Source organism: Chelonoidis abingdonii, chromosome 3 (assembly GCF_003597395.2).
Source record: "Chelonoidis abingdonii isolate Lonesome George chromosome 3, CheloAbing_2.0, whole genome shotgun sequence".
Classification (NCBI taxonomy): domain Eukaryota; kingdom Metazoa; phylum Chordata; order Testudines; family Testudinidae; genus Chelonoidis; species Chelonoidis abingdonii.
In genome coordinates this window covers 191,425,508-191,441,895 of record NC_133771.1, presented here as the reverse complement: position 1 = coordinate 191,441,895, position 16,388 = coordinate 191,425,508, and the positions used below count along the sequence as shown (strand labels likewise).

The window sequence follows — 16,388 nt, the reverse complement described above, 5'->3', positions numbered from 1 at the left end:
GGCAAATGTGGAGAGAACTTCAGTGATTAAGAGTAGAGCTGGTTAGAAAAAAGTAAGAATATTTTGTGACAATTTTCAAAAGAAATAAAAATGTTGTATTTCAACTGAAATTTTCTGTAATTTTTTTGTTTGAATTACAAATTTAAAAATGTAATGGAATTTGTATTTAAATTGGTTTGGTGGAGGGAAAACACTTTAAAAAAACCTCTCTTCTATCTTTTTCCAGTAGGAAAAAAGTAGAATGTGAAAGAAGTTTTTTTCCTTCTGAAATCAAATATTCATTAAAAAGGTTTAAATGGAAAATTTGTGAATAGCTAAAGTTAAAAGGTCAGAACTGAAATGTATTCAAGCAACAAGTAGGTGAGAACTGTTCAGATAATTGGTGGCCCAGACTGGAGCCCTAACTGAAACTGAATTCAAATGGATATTGAATTTGTAATTGAATTCAAATGGGTTTCCTTTAGTGTTGCAGAGTGGCTGAAAAAAGGGTGGTCAACACATCCTGATTCAAATGGCCAAACAATACTCAGTATTGAGAACAAAAGACCCTATGTGACAGGGAAGCAGGGGTGGCTCTAGCTTTTTTTCTGCCCCAAGCACGGCAGTCAGGCACCTTTGGCTGCTTGCCTATGGGAGTCCCTGGTCCTGCAGCTTCGGCGTACTGGCCACCGAAGGCTGCCTGACTGCTGCCCTTGCAGGGATTGGCAGGGCACTCCCCCATGGCTTGCCACCCCAGGCACGTGCTTGGAGCGCTGGTACCTGGAGTCGCCACTGTAGGGAAGGTGTGGCTTTGGGCTGATTGGAAGACCTTTTATCACAACATAGTCATGTGTCAAGCATGTTTATGCACCACCATGCCTTCCTTTATGCTATGAAGCTCCAAGCAGCCATCCCATAGTGCCTTGGCAGGGGGAGAGTGCCTGGAGGACACGCACACAGAACGGCATTAGCATGATGTGGGAATTTTCCTAATGCTCTCTATATTGCCACAGTTTTTACCAGCAGAAGTGCTCAAGCTTTAGCTCCTTGACCTAAAGGCAAGGGCAACAGAGTGTTTTTTGAGGGAGTTCTCAGCTTTGGAACTACTCCTCCCTTGATCTGATATAATCCAGGTTTGTTGGCATGCTTGGGTTAAAGCCTATTTACTTGAGCCTCGGGGGAAGGCAGGGCTTGATGGTTACCAATGTTTGTGGGCAGGGGAAGGGCAAAGTGGTTGTTGCATTTGCCAGTGAGTTAGCTGCTAGTTTTAGTTTTGGTTAATTGTTTTTGGTGTCAAAGGTGACTAGAGTGTTAGTTATTTGTAATAAAATATTAGTTAATTAATAAATAATAAATAATTATAATTAAATGTAAGTGCATTTCCCTTACCTACCTGGGGGAGGAGAAGCCACAGAAAAGTTGACTGAAGCAGCAAACCAGGGAAAAAACGAACCATAATATATTTAGCAAGTGATAATCAGGGCCATCCCCAGGCATGAGGAAAACAGTATACTGGAAGTCTGGACCTTCAGTCTGGTGCAAACTGTGCAACTCACAAGTCAAGCCTGTTTATGAATCTGGTTCTGTTCCATGACTGTGGGGAAGAAATCTCTGTGTGCTGCTGCCAGGTGGACAAAAACCTCAGCGCTGCTAGATCTGACCTCTCTTCCCAGAAGGGATGTTCTGTGGATCATTAAGACTGGCCAAACCATCCAAACCACCGAAAAAAATACATACAATAGAACCTCAGGAATGGAGGTTATTTGTAACTTTGAAATGTTTGTAACTCTGAACAAAACGTTATGGCTGTTCTTTCAAAAGTTTACAACTGAACATTGATTTAATACAGTTTTGAAACTTTACTGTGCAGAAGAAAAATGTTGCTTTCCCTTTATTTTTTTAGTAGTTTATGTTTAACACAGTACTGTACTGTATTTGCTTTTTTTTTTTTTTTTTGGTCTCTGCTGCTGCCTGATTGCATACTTCTGGTTCCAAATGACATGTGTGATTGACTGATCAGTTCATAACTCTGAGGTTCTACTGTAGAGGAACTATTTCCTGACTAGTAAATTATTTAACATTAAAAACAGAAACAGTAAATGAGGAATGAGAGAATTTCCTGGTATTCTCCCCTACAACTACATTACTGTCCTTCACTCAGATAAGTGACTCTATAAGGTGCCACAGGATTCTCTGCTGCTTTTGCAATGCATCAGAGGCCAAGTGTCCCTCCACAATAAGGGAAACCTTAGGGAGGAGATGGGACACTTTCCTACCAAGGAATGGTGGGGATTGGAAATGCAAAATCTCTCCCTGTTTCTCACAACTAGTTTCCCAGATCCTATTATGATGTTGTAAAACTGCAAGTGTACACAGCACTGCAAACCATGTTAAACAAATAACAAAGTTCCTCCCTAAAGAGCTTAAAGCTAAAGGCATGAGTGAGCACAAAGCAGTACAACACAAAACAAACACAGCGGCCTGTGGTCTTTACAGCTGGAAACCTTATTATCTCTCAAGAGGGATAAAAAATAAGTAAAACAGACTTCGTCTCTTTGGAAATGGAGCATTCACTCTGCCAAAAATATGTACTACATAAAACAAAACAAACCACAAGTAACTAAGTTGCTAGCCTATAGTTGGTGCCTGGGGAACGTGGGACTGCCGAGGGGTTGGAGGATAGAAGAGAAGCAGGACTTAAAGTGGGTGTAATTTTCTGGATTTGCTGCTGTCCTACTCCTTTACAGGAAAATCCTATAATTCTTTATATAAAATTATATATTTTCTGTGGATTTATATCACTATTATAGAATTTTATAGGATGGCCCAGAAAGCCTAAGAGAAATGGTGTATTCTATCAGCTTTTGAGAGTAACTTCTATAGGCCTCTATTACATTTCTATAAGAACACTATTGGTTTCATCCCTTTTAAATTCTACAGGACTTTTCCAGAAAGGGATATCTCTGTGATTGTCCCCGTTTGGTCAGAGCCACACATGTGCCGAAGGATGGCTGGCTGTGTGTTCCCCAAATCAGTTCCAGGGCCCACGCTAGTTTCACACTGTAGGGAAACCTTTCAACGCAAGGTCACGGTGCTGGCAAACCATCTCTCAATGGATGGGTTTAAGTGACTTTGGTACAAAGGCAGTCTCAGTTCAATATAAATGGAGGGAGAGAGATGGGTGAGCACAGTCCTCATGACCATAGTCTCAGCCTCAGGCAGAAGGTCAGGAGCTGTGGAAATGTCTGTAGTGACTGACCCCAGGAGCCTCCTTCCTCCTCCATAGAACAACGGAATCCCCAGTCAGAGACACACACACTGAACTTGGCAGGGAAGGGAAGTCACCCCCTTCCCCTTTGCAATGAACTACTCACAAGCTATTCTCCATCCCCCTCCCCCCTCCACAGCAATGGACTCGTCTCCTATATGTGACAGCAGGAGGGGAGGGGGCCAGCCCACTTGGACAGGGGGAGGATAAGGCTGTGTGGTAAGTATAGGAAGGGGAGGAGGGGTTAGTGGCTTGGGTGCCGTGTTGCTATGGGGAGACCGAAAGACTAGAGCGTGGTGTTGCTGCTGCGCAGGGAGAGAGGGAGCAGTAGCTGCTGCTGATCCGTGACACATCCCACTGCGGGCCTGCTGCCATATTGTGTCCACTCTCCACCAGCCGCACAGCTTCATGAGTACTGTGAGTATGGACCCCATTATTAACTGTGGTGGTGGGGGGAGATTTTTCCTCCAACTCCCCCAGCAGAGAGATCTCCAGCCTATATGTGCGTGTGTTTTATTTTAGAATATCTGAATCTACAAAGAACATACGTGTGGTTAAAGGATGAGCGTTTCGTGCTCTGAGAGGTGGCAGCACTGGGGGGAGGGGGATCACTGCCGCCTCTCAGAAGTGGGATGTATAAAGGGGTTTGTTAATTGGGCTGGAATGAAATTGTGATTCAAAATAACAAACATGGGCTAGGGGAGGAGGTTTACCAGGGTCCGGTGGGTTGTGGATTGGGGTTTGTCCCGCTCACCCGGCCGCACACGGGACAGCCTGGCTCTGGTTGAAAGTGCTTTCATAAATATGGAGGGAGAGGAAGCAGTTTGCTCAGGGGGCTGGTGCCTCTGGAGAGCTCGGGTGTGACTCGTGAGGGGAAGGAGCCTTGTTTTGTTTTCGCAGTCAGGTCTGGGAAGAGCTGGGGGGGCCGCATGTGTGTGATGAGAGGGAGAAGGGCTGCTCGGCGGCGGGCGTGAGTGAGCACACATGGCTAACGCGCAGAGAGGGAGAGGGTAAATGATGGAAGAGGCGAGGAAGCTTATGCTGACGACTTGGGGCTGCCTGGGTCGGTGTTACGCATGGGTCGCTTCCAGAGAGGCTGTATAAGGTCCGGAACCCCGAAGCCCGCCCTAAGACAAAGCATGTGCCGAGATCGCCCTCCGGCTTTGCCATGAGAAGGGGCCGCTCTCGCAGCCCGCCCCCCCTTCCCCCCAGCACTGAGGACGCTTGCCGGGAGTGGAGATCTGAAGTCAGCGCTGAGTGACTCCTGCGCAGCCCCCACCGTACAATCATCCCACCAGAGAAGGGGGACTTGCCGTAAAATGACCCCCCCCCCCCAGGAGGGATGCTCTCCTCCCTGTTGGAGATTGAGGTTGACTGCTGGGCTGAGTCTTGCAACTCTCTTACTGCTGTTGGACTGGCTCTTCCTTCCCAATATGCCCCCGTTTTCCTGTGGGAGGAGGTTCTCTAAGGAGCATGTGGCTGGGAGACGGTGGTGCGCCAAGAACAGCACCCACCGCAGTTCCTTGTAGGTGCATTTCCTGCCTGAACCAGCCCGGTGAGGAGAGGAGGTGTTAGTCCTCTTGCCCTTAAAAACATTACCATCCCCAGACCCCAACTGCAGAAGGGCCTCTGGCGACCCCACTCCACTCCGCGGGGCTCCATTACCAAAGGCAGCAGCTGATGAGTGCAAAGTGAGTTTCACACACCACCACCCTCGGATCATGTGCGTTTAGTTCATTGATCTCCCCCATTTTGGTTGGGATTGTGACAGCCACGTGGCCAGCAGAGCTGAGCGCAGCCCAGCAAGTCATAGGCATTTCTGGGAGTGTGTGTGTCTGTAACAACCGCGACAAAGAGCCAGCGCATGAGCTCCAGAGAGAGGGAGATCGCCCCCCAGTCTGCTGCTGCCGCCGCTGCCCACCTACTTCTGCACGGCAGTTTAGCCGTTCTCGGTGTCTTCTTTCTCTTGTGCTCATGGGTGAAGTACTTGGCTCACTGTTGAGATCTCTGCAGTGTTCGTTGCAGTGGGCTTCCTTCTGCCCAACCCCCCTTTTCCACTAGGAATTTTTTTTCCTGGATGTAATGTTCTCAAACTTTTGAGATACCTAAAAACTGATTTCTTTTTGTCAGAGTTTTCAAATGTTTCTCTTAATCTATGTTTAGGTATATAAAGGGGCTTTAAAAGCAGTATTGTGTATGTGTATATATATGTACACAAATTGCGTGCATGCATTTATATGTGTTTATGGTAATAATATTTGCATTGGTTGTTGTAATGAAAATGTTAGCCACAGTTTCTTAAATTAACCCAGAAAACTGAATGGCAGTTGATGAGATTGACATGTTCATCTGTGTTTTGTAGGGCATTGGATATGCTTTGAGGCACATTATGAATAGTACAGAAGTAGTAAGATGGATTTCAGTTTTTCTTAATCAGCTTTTCAACAGATATAAATTAACACTGTTTATATTAAATTAAAGGTTTTACTAAAAACAAAACGAAAAAATATAACACCATTTTACTGCACTGTGATGTATCCTGCTTTTTGGTGAGCATGGGAAAATCCTCTGGCAGAAGTGGGTTGGTTAAGGCAATGGTGCAGCTCTGTTTTTTAAAAAAAAGTATAGAGGAGAGGGAACCAGGAAAAAGAATTAACTAGTCTTGTACTGAGGAAGACATAGATAGGAGAGTTCAAAAATAAATTAATAAATTGATGAATGAGGAGAACATGCCATCAGCATCTCATCTGAGCCATAACATTGGGGGTTGTAGACTGTGAATCAGATTTTACACTGAATGATTTTGATGGTGTAGGAAAAAAATTAACATTGCAGTTGTGATCTTTGTTCTGGTTCAAACATAAATGCTCTTAGTAACTAAATTATATGATGATGGAAAGTTCTGCTTTGCTCCTAAAACTATATATGCAAACTTAAGAGAGTATGGATTTTTTTTATAACCAGTAGTGAGTAGGAAACTTTTCCTTGGTGTCTGGTTGTAAGGTACTTACAAATTTCTGCAAAACTGAAATCTAATTAACAGCTAGAAGTGCTAAATTATATTTTATTTTATGGCCGTGAAGACAACCTGATTATGAACTGGTACAGTGCTGTGTAATTGAATCAGCAGACAGAATGGCTTGAGAGGTGTGAACTTCCCCTGTTCTTCTCAGGGGTACTTAACTTGCATTCTCTAGGCCTGAATATATACTCTTCCCTGATTCTGCAACCTGCTGGGGATATTAGTTGGTGGCACCTCCATGGAGCTGAAAGCATGGGTGTTTGCCTGGTGCAGTTAACAATTTCCCCCAACACCTGTCCCTTTTGGGGCAAGAGAGAGACCTTGGCACACATCTGTGTAGGGTTCATAAGATTGTAGCCCCTCCTTTTCATCATTCAGAACCTCTGGGAGGGAGGGATAGCTCAGTGGTTTGAGCATTGGCCTACTAAACCCAGGTTGTGAGTTCAATCCTTAAGGGGGCCACTTAGGGATCTGGGGCAAAAAAAATCTAGTACTTGGTCCTGTTAGTGAAGGAGGGGGACTGGACTCAATGTGCCTTCCAGTTTTAGGAGATAGATATATCTCCAATTATTTTAACTGGCTGCAATTTTCCCCGCATCTCCTGATCTGCGCACATGCATGAAATGATTAGAAGTAGATAGACTTTAAATCATTTTCCCTTGTGGGACCCAATTATCTGCAATTGGAGATGCTTTTATCCTGCAGGTGGGAGAATGGAGCCCTTAATAATTATCAGTAAGTCCCAGAAGAAGCTTGCCGAAATATATACATACACAAGGTATTTAATTTATTTTAAATAGTTTCTCTTTACCCTGTACTCAAAATGAAAGAGACAGAAGTAGTCTGAGGTTTCATTGCACACAGATGAGAGAGGAAAAAATGTTGGAAAAGCTTTCAGAATTCTTCTCCCCACTTTCTCTTGACTTGTACTCTCTCTCTCTGTCTCCTCAGGGATTTTAAGTTCCTTCCACACAGTGGGCCTGATTCTCCATTGCCTTGCATCAGGGTGGATTTGATTTAAATCATGATTTAAATCACTAGTCAGGAAGACTCGGTTTAATCATGGATTTCTACATAAAAGTGCATTCTTGTTGGTTTTTATAACCTTAATACATATTCTTCACAACTCAGGCCTGGTCTACACATGGGGGTGAGGGGTGGGGGAATTGATCTAAATTACGCAACTTCAGATACATGAATAACGTAGCTGAAGTCAACGTACTTAGATCGACTTACCATGGTATCTTCACTGCGGTGAGTTGACTGCTGCCGCTCCCCTGTCGACTCTGCCTGCACCTCTAGTGACCGTCGAGACGGGAGAGTGCTTGGGGATCTATTCGTTGCGATAAATCGACCCCTGCTGGATCAGTCGTGGCTCGCCGATCCGGCGGGTAGGGTAGACACACCCTCAGAGATAGATGTAGGTTTCATTTTTAGAAGGTACACACTATACATTCTTTAAGTGATTTATTTTGAGAACTTTTCAGTTTAGCTTTACAGCTATATCAGAAAATGAATGATTGTTTGGTTATTTCATTTACCAAAGGTAATTGAAGCAGATGGTTCACTCCCCAATGACTTCATAAATATCTCCAATTCAACAGGTTAATCATTAACATTTGGAGGATTTTCTTGCCATGCTGTATTAAGAGGAGAACATCACCAGACAGACATTTAAATTGTTTTATTTAACTAAAACAACAGCATTCTGTATTCTGCATTTTTTTCTTCAACACCAAACATATAATATTTTAACAAAACAACCATATGAGTTTGTGATTTTAGTTAAATATTCAAGTTTTTCAAAATCAGGTTTGTTTTTGTTAATATTGTTTTTAACTAAAATAGTTTAATTAAATTTAAAAACAAAAACAAAAATTAAATCGACTATATCAGCCAGGTCAACATGAGAAACTTTAAATATTGGCTTCTTTCTACATTATCAGAAGAAGCTACTGCTGTTAATAGTGAGATTATCAATTCAACAGTCTCTGAATCCAAGTGCTTAAGTCACTTCCACCAGTTCACTGGTGTAACTTTCTTTAAAACATCATCAACAAACATATATTTATTGAATGGTTCTTATTCCGAAACTGGGTCTTTTTTATGGCCTGCTGCCATTATAGATTTTCCCTTCTAGTGACAGAATGGTATGGTAGATCTCAAATCAATGAAGGCTACACTCAGAAGGACCTCAAGACTTCTGGAATATTCTGCTCAAACAGTTTCACTTTTGTTTCTACTGCCTGTCCCTCCCTTCTCACCTTTATTTCTAGGCTTCTTCTCCTTGACCAGATCTATTCCACCCCCAACAATCGTCTCTTCATGGAACTTTTTGAAGCTTTTCACTTTTAGAGAAGGGTAAGGGATTGACTCTGTGTACACAAATTTGCAGAAGGACAATAGGTTTGAGGTCTATTGTTTCTCACCTCTATATATTATTTATTTATTTAAAAACATTTTTGCTATTAACAAAAAAGCATGTTATCTCTGGAGACACAAATCCACGTTTTGAGAACTGCAGAACTAAGCATCTCTGATGGTATCTTCTAGACTGAGCACTGAGTCCCATTGGGTAGATAGAAAGATTAACCTAAATGATCTATACAGAAGCCCCTGGAACCTCATAAAATTTGGTCCCTAATCCATGAGCTATTGAAGCTCATTTACAAAACTGTTCTTAAACATTACATGGATATGTTGTCTTACACTATAGAATTAGAATTCATAATCCCTATTCTATGAGGAGATATCTTTGAGCTATAATGTATCGTATTTAAAACTATCTTTAGATAGTTTTTTCCCCTCAAAAAGCATTTTATCAAAAAATCAGCTTTAAATAAAAAAAAATCATTGATTTTTATCCACCCTGCCTTGCATCCTATCTAATCATTTTACACTTGTGAAGAATGGATGTTTAAATGCTATTGAATCAGAATGACAGGGCTTGGTTCTCCACTTACGCAGGTGCAAATCAAGACTAATGCCATTGGAGTTACACTGTGATGTAATGATGTGATATCAGTGATATGTAAGATACATATGATCTTAACATTTCTGTTTTTGTTTAGTAGTTTAATCTGACTTAAAAACCACACGTAGACATAAAGAGTTCCTTTGTGCCTGAACTAGTTTATAACACTGTTTGGCCAATACGGATAGGGACAAATGTTGTTTTCTAAAGTGTTAAAGACTAAGCCCTGTTCACTTGCACCTTATCAAGTATGCTAGTACAAAAAGAGTATAAAATGCTACCATTAGAATAATGGCATTTGATACTCACTTTGCACTGCTGTAAATGACTACATAAGGTGCAGGGCAACAGAGAATTGAGCCATGGTCTCTGGCTTTGGTAGGGAACTGCAGTGGTATTGGCAATACAGAGCATTAGTGTAGAAGAGACTTCTGCAGCTGCAACTGTTTTTGACATGGTTATGTTTAGATTTACCCTGGATAGGTTTAAGTGACAGTGTGGCTGTTGCCATGGGCAACTGTGCCAGATGGGTGCTCAGACCTGGTCTATATTAGAAAAGTTGCTCTGATTTAACTAAATAAATTTTAAATCAACCTAGCTCAACCAGTGCAAATCCCTAATAATATAGAGGCAGTGAAATTAAACTGATTTAAGCAAGGGTTAGCTTGCAATTTACAGACACAAGATAAATTGATTTAAACCATTTTAACTTCTACTTATGTGTATCTACATCTGGGGTTTACACCAGTCTAACTAGATCAATATATTTACACTGAATGCAGCTTTTCTAATGTAGAAATGCTCATTGTCTTGCTGCTACTGGTCAAGCAAGGAGGGGAATTTTCACAAAAAAATCCCTGGTGTACTAGTCTCTGTTCTTTCATGACCCAGCTGTAATATTTAAAAGCATTGACATATATTTGCTTGGCTGAACATGCACGGGTGTACTGATGGGGATTATTCTATTGCTTTGATTGCTCATCTCTAGTGAGAGCATTTAGAAATCTCTGATAAGACTTGTGGATGGTTTGTGCATGTGATAGGTGAAAGAAGGACAAGAGACATTTTCTTGCTGCACAGCGTACTTGGAGCGTGGAAGTTCTGACATAATATCCTCTAGCTTTTCCCACTCTTTTGTTTTTTTGCTTTTTATTTTATATTACATTTGAGCTTCCTAGAAATGTCTCAGTTTACCCCCGCTTTTTTATACAATTCTAAACTTAGCCCTAACATTACACCTCACAGTTTCAAAACACTTTATAAACACAGAACCTGATTCATGGTAGGTGCTGAGCATCCTTAGCTCCCACTGGAACTATTGGGAGTGAAGGATACTGAGGACAGTTGACTTATTGGCAAGACTGTAAGAATGTTTTTTGATTTGTTTGTTTTTGGTTCAAAAGTTGCAACAGCTGTTTGTTGAAATTGTGGTTTTGGTGCGATCAGTTCAATCTGGCTTATGGGGTTGTAACACAACTCAAATTTGGCCGGGCTGTGCCTCCATCATGACAGGCAGGTGTATGCAGAGGTGCCCGCAAAGCAGAAGTGTAGTGTAGTTGTAGGGTGGGGAGCCCCTCATAACAGAGGGATGAGGGGTGCAGGTGTGTGTGGGGAGGTGCAGGACCTAAACTCTTGTTTTGAAAATCCAAGAGAGGCAGCCCTCTCGTGTGTTGTGGTATACAGGTCTTTCGTCCCCCAAGAATAAAGATTATCAGCTTTATGGGTGCAGCAGTGTGTATTCCTTGCTTACATAATTTATATTAGCTTTTAGCATCAATGTAAGTTTCATCCATTTTATTTCATTTGGCTGTACAGGTTTGGGACAGTTGTTAATCCATGTGGTAGTATGTATATGTTAGTATAAAATGATATTGTAATTAACTGTCTTGTGTTTCCATTTTTGAGTTAGCACTTGGTGAGCATATTAACATAGATAGATCTGCTTTGTGTGCTCCCTGCTTGACAGTTAATAAAATGGTGTTGTGTAACTTCCTGTGCAGAAATTGTATTGTGCTTTTTCACTTAGTGAATCATATAGCATATCTGCCAGTCTTTACAGTTTGTATGGAAGTATGCACTTGTATAAATTCTATCCGTAGCCAGGCTTCACAGATTATGAATTTTTATTTTTGAATGGTCACACAAAGCTTCCCTGTAGCAAGAGAAAGATCCACAAGGAAAGCAAGAAGCATCTAAGTAACTTTTTTCATTTAGAAGTGGACATTTACATATTATTTATATCCCTATATTACAATGCATCCACTTCCTATCATATTTTCACTTTTGCATTGTGGATGTAATCATACTGTCTAACACAGTACAATATATGTCAGGGGTTCTCAACCTTTTTCTTTCTGAGGCCCACCCAACATGGTATAAAAACTCTATGGCCCACCTGTGCCACAACAACTGTTTTTTGCCATATAAAAGCCAGGGCCGGTGTTAAGGGGTAGCAAGCAGGGCAGCTGCCCAAGGGACCACACCACAGCAAACTGAGTTGCTCAGGCTTCAGCCCCAGGTTTTGGGGCTCGGGGCCGCGGGCTGCAGTCCTGCGCAGCGGGGCTTTGACTTTCGGCCCTAGGCTCTAGTAAGTTTAATGCTGGCCATGCTTGGCGGACCCCCTGAAACCTGCTCATGGCCCCCCAGGGGGGCCCCGGACCCCTGGTTGGGAACCACTGATAAATCAGACACTTCTCATCACATACGTCTTTATCCCATTAGGTAAAAGTGTTTAGTGATATTCCAGGGTATGCACAAAGTATAATTTAAGTCAAGTGGGATAGAATTTGCATGTGGTAGGGTAGTAAATCACTCACCACAAAAAAAAATGTTGCCTGATGTCCAATGGTGTCCTTATGACCTTTGGAAAAAACAAGGAGGAGTCCTTGTGGCGCCTTAGAGACTAACAAATTTATTTGTGCATAAGCTTTTGTGGGCTAAAACCCACTTCATCAGATGCATGGAGTGGAAAATACAATAGGAAGATATATTTATACATATACACACACACAGAGTACATGAAAAGATGGGGTTTGTCTTACTAATTCTAATGAGACAATTCAATTAAAGTGGGCTGTTATCAGCAGAAGGAAAAATCATTTTTGTAGTGGTAATCAGGGTGGCCCATTTCAAACACTTGACAAGAAGGTGTGAGTAACTAGGGGAAAAATTAGTTTTTAGTTTGTGTAATGACCCATCCATTCCCAGTCTTTATTCAGGCCTAATTTGATGGTGTCCAGTTTGTAAATTAACTCTAGTTCTGCAGTTTCTTGTTGGAGTCTGTTTTTGAAGTTTTTTTGTTGCCACTTTTAAGTCTGTAATTAGGTGTCCAGGGAGGTTGAAGTGTTCTCTGACTGTTTTTTTAATGTTATAATTCTTGACGTCTGATTTGTGTCCATTTATTCTTTTTTTCTCTACACAAAAGAATAAACAGACATCAAGTTATTTTTTGTCAAGGTCCAAATTTCTTGGTCAAGATATAGTCAAGGTCCAGACTTCAGAGAAAATAATACTAAAACCAATAATGATGATAATAAGTAAATAAAAAGATTTCAGGGTCTGTTCAAAACTGTCAGTCAGTCTGGATTTGGCCCACAGTCCGCCTGTTGACTACTTCTGCCTTATTAGCTGAAGTATCTTTAACATGATTTTAATTTGGGTCCATGAGGGGCCTAAGGATTCTTAATTCCTATGATTAGCCTTTTCAGCAGGCTTTGACAACTGTTATCCTGCTTTAAGTGGTGTTGAACTTGGTTTGCCCACATTAGCGGGACAGGTCAACACAGTTCAAAATGCCTTTCAGCAGCATCATTGACTATGCTTTGATTTTAAATTGGAAATACGGTTTAATCCATTAACAGTGTTGCCTCTGGTTATATCAAGAGTTGCTTCTTGATCCTTGTACTGTCAGATATCTATGCTTACACATCACTTTCTGTGATTTTGTGATTCCGCCATTGCATTTGATGCTGCCTTGCTACTGTGTTCTTGCTGTGATGGACCCTAAAGTGTATAACTTGATCTGCCCTCCCAAAAAACATAATCTTTTGTACCTTCCCACTGTAGCACCACTAAGCTTTGTTTTTTCAAAATTATTTTTAGTGCATTCCTTATTTACTACCTAACTTTCGTTTCCTATTTAAAATGTGGGCCCCTCATTTGTTGTTGTGATTGCAGTTTAGCAGGATGGTATTTTATTATGTTGTTTGTTTTGTATGCTATTATACAGCAGCCAAAGTGATTTTAGGATACTTTCTAAAGAAAATTCAGTGATTTAAAACCCATACCTAGTGAGATTAGAATGCAAGAGCAGCTGGTGAGGGCAAGCAAGCCTGTTGCCAAACAGTATTGATAGCCTCTACCACAGACACAATTTCTGGGTCAGTTTGGCCAAAAATAGTCAGAATGGTTATAGGCAGCTTTTCATTACACCTCTATCCCAATATAATGCGGTCCGATATAACAAGAATTTGGATATAACGCGGTAAAGCAGCGCTCCGAGGGACGGGGCTGCTTTACCTCATTATATCCGAATTTGTGTTACTGCAAGCGGTTCCTCAGCACCCACCTGTTACTTGCTGCAGCCCTCCCCAGGGCCCCCCCCACCCCAGCTCAGCTCCGCTCTGCCTCCTCCTACGAGCACGTTGCAGCTCTGCTTCTCCTCCCTCTCAGGCTTGCTGCACCAATCAGCTGTTTGGCAGGGCAAGGCTGGGAGGGAGGAGAAACAGAGCTGCAGCGCGCTCGTGGGAGGAGGTAGAGGCGGAGAGGAGATGAGCTGGGGGAGGGGGGGCCGCAGCAAGTAAGAGGGGGGGACGCAGAGGAACCTGGGCAAGCCTGGGAGGGAGGGCGGAGAAGCAGAGCTGCGGCGCACTCATGGAAGGAGGTGGAGCGGAGGTGAGTTGGGGCGGTGGGGGGCCCTGGGGAGGGATGCAGCAAATAACGGGTGGGTGCAGAGGAACCGCTCCCTGCTCCAGCTCATCTCTGCCTCCTCACCTGAGCACGCTGCCGCCGTTCTGCTTCACCCCCCCACCCGCTTCCAGGCTTGCCAGGCCAAACAGCTGATTGGCATGGCAAGCCTGGAAGGGAGGGAGTAGTGAAGCAGCAGTGGTGCGCTCAGGGAGGAGGTAGAGGCAGAGCCGAGGTGAGCTGGGGCGGGGAGCGGTTCCTCTCCCTATTCCAATATAGCGCGGTCTCACCTATAATACGGTGAGATTTTTTGGCTCCTGAGGACTGTGTTATATTGAGGTAGAGGTGTATTTTTAGAATTATTTAATCTGAATACAAACTATATTCTTCCTTTCTGCTTTGGTACCTTTTTACTGTGTTGTATGAGAAGTATAGGATATCATTTTGTATTTACATAGTTTAGCTTGATTAATGCAAGTGCTTTTCTCTTTGCTTTGAGAATACTGTATTTACTATATCTAGCTTTCATTCTAAGTCGAGATAGCGTAACTATGTAAGGCTTCATCTCCCATTTTACCCAGAATGTAGTGGCATGGATGGAACTGTTTCTTCTAATAAATAAATTGGTTTATTATTTTACTAAGTTTTGACTGGCATAGCTATTCTGAAGTAGTTTTCCCCATGTGGAGACACTGTTCTGGAGTAATTATTCAACTCCCAAAGTGGAGTAATTATTCTGGAATTAAATCACTTTTATTTTGGAATAGATGTCCACATGGAGGAGTTATTATAGTAATCCAGAATAGCTATTCTGGTCAACTTCTTGCATGTAGGCAAGGCCTATACAAAATTACAATCTGAAATCAAGAAAACTTAAACTATTAGCTGCATGAACATTCTATTGGTGCTAAGCAAAACAAAACAAAAAAAGGTGAATTTTTCTCTAACATCAGCACCATTTCACTTTAATCATGGTTCTCTAGGTCTGTTGACCCACATTAATATATTTCTGATGTATACTTTGTTATTTTGTATGCATGTGACACAGAGGCCCATTGGTAATTCAGTACTGTGTCAGCAACTCTTGTGAGGCTTGACTTATTCATCACATCTAAATACTATTGCCATAATCTGTATCTAAAAGGTGTGATGTAAGATATTATTAGAAAACTAATTAATCAATATTCTTCTGTAATGTATGTATGGGGTGTGTACAATGCTATGCATATGTGCTAAAATTACGTTCTCAAAATGTGTTTGGCAAGCAATGTATGAGCACAGTCTACCTTTGACAAAGCATTTGTATTTGTTTGGCTGACCAATCTGGTAGTTAGGCAGTGGCAATGAAGGCACATTTACAAGGTAAGCGAAGCTGTCAGCCTAGCAAGTGGGGGAGGTTGCGTCTTAGCTATAAAAAAGGGAATCTGAGGGACTCTCTCCCAGCGCTGCTGCTCCGACCACCCTCACATTTCAAAGCACTGCCGCGGCAGCGCTTTGAAATTCCAAGTGTAGCCATACCCTGAACCTCAAATAAGTAACAGATTGTACGCAGTATTACTGTATTATAAAAGTACATCAGGTAAGGTCTTTGATGAAAACTGATGACACACTGGTGATCAACATCATTGTAAAATGCATATGTAAACACTATGTGAGGAATTATGAATATTCAGTGATAGGCATTAAAGCAAAGGTTGTCAATTATTTTGTCAAAGTCCAAATTTCCTCATCAAGGTACACTCAACGTCCAGACTCCAGAGAAAATAATAAAGCAATTAACAATAATAAGTAAATAAAAAGATTTCGGGTCCATTCAAAAGCATCTGCCAGTCTGGATTTGGCCTGTGGCCCACCTATTGACTACTCTGCCTTAAAGTCTGTGAATGAAGGGTATTTAGATCAGGCACATCAGAAGGAGCTAGTAAACAGGTTTTCTCCCAGACAGGAGGGAAGGTAGTTGTCTACGGCCTGGTCTACACTACGCGTTTAAATCGATTTAAAGAGAGTTAAATCGATTTAACGCTGTACCCGTCCACACTACAACGCCCTTTATATTGATAGGAATATAACAGGGCATCTTAAAAAAAAATTTAAATCGATTCTGTACTCCTCCCCGACTAGAGAGTAGCTGCTAAAAATCGGATGCTCCTTCGGAATAGTGTTAGTGGGACGGAAAATTGACTATTTGGCCTCCGGGGAGTACCCATAGTGGCAGCCACTGACCTGTTCTGGACAGCAAT

At 42.1% G+C, this 16,388-nt stretch overlaps 1 protein-coding gene across 4 annotated transcripts in view; it reads left to right on the top strand.

Moving 5' to 3' along the window:
• Positions 1–3,381: 3,381 nt before the first annotated feature.
• Positions 3,382–16,388, top strand: part of FOXN2 (forkhead box N2) — a 118,957-nt gene continuing 105,950 nt past the window's right edge. For 2 of the 4 annotated variants that reach the window (XM_032769110.2, XM_032769109.2), the window contains exons 1-3: positions 3,497–3,664; positions 6,975–7,047; positions 8,546–8,630. The gene's annotated coding sequence lies outside the window, so the exon portion shown is untranslated. Of the gene's footprint in view, positions 3,467–3,496; positions 3,665–6,974; positions 7,048–8,545; positions 8,631–16,388 lie in introns of those variants that run through there. The other 2 variants (XM_032769115.2, XM_032769108.2) reach the window with 2 other exon arrangements.